We start from the raw sequence: 2,862 nt of genomic DNA, 5'->3' as shown, positions 1-2,862 counted from the left end.
GTTCCCTCCGTCCTGTCCTGTTTATAACAGACAGAATGTGTCCTGATGATGGTGCTTAAAGGCCACATTTACACAGGAAACTGAAAAAAGGCTGTGTGGATCATCATGAATCATTTAAGCTTTGGTTATTTTCTAGTGTACTAACAGCGCCATGACATATGAGCATTAACTGAGACTGTATATGATCTTTAGACCTCTAAAACTGTATTATTTAAAAGCAATAAAGAGCAGCCTAAAGAGTGGAACACACTCCTTCAGTAGAAACATGTTAATGGTTTAAAGTCTCTTCAGTCTGTTTGATGCTGCTGGTTGCTCAGGCTGAAGAGTCTCTACACATAAAAGCTCCTCTTACTGTCTCAGCCTCTCTCACACTTGTTGTCTCTTTAATTATTCCTGAGTGTTTTCTTTCATTTCAGCCGGAGCAGCTCACAAATCTCTGCCTTTATCTTTCTGTCAGATCACTCTGTAAGCAGTTCACTGTCTTGCTCAAAGGCTCCTGAACAACGTTTCCTGCCTCTGTGGATGTGAAACCCGCCACCCTCTGGTCCCCCGGCTCGCAGCTGGAGCATTCCCAGTTGATGGCGGTCTGGAGCCAGCAGCCCATCTGATTTTTATTCAGCCTCTTTACTGCCAGGCCAACTCGTTCCCCCGCGAGCCCGTATGGTGATTTCTCATTTTCATGTATTTTAATTGCAGAATGTGACATTTGAAGCTTCTCGCAGGCTGGGTTTGTATATTTCACCATCACCAGTCTCATTTTAACCACTGGCACTCTTATATTTAACACCTGGCAAAGTATCATTCAACTTCTGTCCTTACAACATGAAACAGTGCTCATATGTGGTCATTAACTGAGCCACTCATCCTCCAACAACTGTTGCACTGGGTGACATACATTCAGCCCCACATACGCACTGTCCTGCTGCCCCAAATACTTACTATATGTGTATCAGTCCACGCCTGAATATAGTACCCAACAAATGCCCTCCTGTTTGAGTAACGTGACCAGAATTTCAAAAATGATTGCTCGGTCAGATCAGAAAACAGGTCACAAAGTTTTTGCAGTGAGAGGCCTCTTTTTCCAGTTGTTTTCTATATGCGTCTCCACTTCTGTTTCTGCTGTGCAAAAATGTAAATATCCTCGAATCGGCATCGTTTGGAGCCAGAGTCTGTGCAGTAGGGTTGGCCCTGTGGTATCCAGTATATATATATATATATATATATATATATATATTGCGGTATAGCAATTAATGTTAGAACCTAATATTACTCTTTGCCAGTTTCTTTATGTATTCCTTGAGGTAAATTCAGAATCAATCAGCAGCATTGGGCCTCATCCGAGAAGTCATATATGAATAATGGTTCTCTTGTTTTTGTTCGTATCCATTATTTATCCTTAAAAAATGTATATTTAAACCAGTGCAATTGAATCTAAATATATATATATACTCAAGCAAGTATAGTAGAGTGTTTTTTCTACCACTGCAGGGTTGAGCAACAAATTTCTCAGTTTGTAATTTGTGTTATTGAACAAGCTGCACCGTTCCCAGTGGTACTACACCAGCTGAATGCATGGCGTGAACGGAGGAAGCCCCTGTTTCAGCTCCCCTCCTTCCTGACAGTCCTCTTCTGCCGTGGTGAGGTCTTTTTCACTTCACATAACAAAAGGGTCTGCTCAGCAACTCTGCCCAAGCAACCCATGGCTCCTCCCTCCAAACAAAATTGGTTGGCAGTGTCGCCTCAGAGCAAGAAGGTCATGGGTTCAAATCCTGGCTGGGGCAAAGCCCTTTACAGTGGAGTTTGAATGCTTGTGAAGTGTCCAGTCAATACCCTTAACAGAGGAAAACATGCAATTAATTCAGTCCCATCTAAAAGGCCACGCCCACATGATGCTGCCATGGGGAAATTCACGACTTTACATTCAGCTTCAGGGCCGACACTGAACCCTGCTGCACAGCAACACTGCCACCTTCTGGACAAACTACCAAAGTGATCACATTCCCACCAATGCGCTGGCTTGGAAGTCGCTACGGTCAAATCAACAGCAGGCAAGGACTGTTCTGTTTCTTCTTCAACATAAACTTCAGGGTAGAGCACAAACGCAGTCCTCCATCACCAAAATTATGCAACCACAATTCTCATATTGGGAAGTCGGAGGGATTAGCACAATCAGATTGCAACGGTTAAGCTTCGCCCTGGGTGAGCCACCTTCATGATCACGGTATCTTCACTACCGGGTAAGCATGAGTTGGGAGTGTCAGAGACTGGGGAGTCATTCCCAGACATATCCCCCCCCGGCTGACAGTGCTCACTGCGCATAATACCAGAGTAATGTTACGTTCCCACCGAGGTCAAAGCCAGTGCCAGCTCGCATTACTTGATCATGATCATCATAATGACGGTGATGATGACGACAATCTCCACAACAATGGAGAATGGAGAATAGCAGTATTCTTTTTACTGTTTTCTATACAATTATTTTATTTAATTACAGTTGTGGCTACGTCCCTGAGTATCCGCACACCTGCCCTTATATCGTGTTTAGGGGCTAATTAACAATCAGCCACACGCCTCCAAACAAGATGAAGAGGGATTCATCATTCAGCTCACCTGAGTAAGAGCAGATACAGCTGAATGTTTTATATTTTCTGCATGAGGCTCATTGATACTCAACCAATCACCGATACACCTGGAATACATCAGACAGACTCACAAAGGACACAGGAACAAACATAACAAATAAAAGACACATCAGGCCCACAGCAGTCCAATAATAACAGGCCCATTAAAAATAATGACCCAGTCCACTGACACGACCACGGCTTATATCACAGCGCTGTGACTGCAGTAAAATTACCAGTA

At 43.6% G+C, this 2,862-nt stretch overlaps 1 non-coding gene across 1 annotated transcript; it reads right to left on the bottom strand.

Annotated features, from left to right (window-relative positions):
- Positions 1 to 2,084: 2,084 nt before the first annotated feature.
- LOC127372654 (U1 spliceosomal RNA) lies at positions 2,085 to 2,245 on the bottom strand. The gene has a single exon (XR_007886729.1). It is a non-coding gene; the product is annotated as a U1 spliceosomal RNA (small nuclear RNA).
- Positions 2,246 to 2,862: the final 617 nt, after the last annotated feature.

The sequence above is a fragment of the Dicentrarchus labrax genome, unplaced genomic scaffold (genome assembly GCF_905237075.1).
Source record: "Dicentrarchus labrax unplaced genomic scaffold, dlabrax2021, whole genome shotgun sequence".
NCBI classification, from domain to species: Eukaryota; Metazoa; Chordata; class Actinopteri; family Moronidae; genus Dicentrarchus; species Dicentrarchus labrax.
This window is presented reverse-complemented; position numbering and strand designations above follow the sequence as displayed.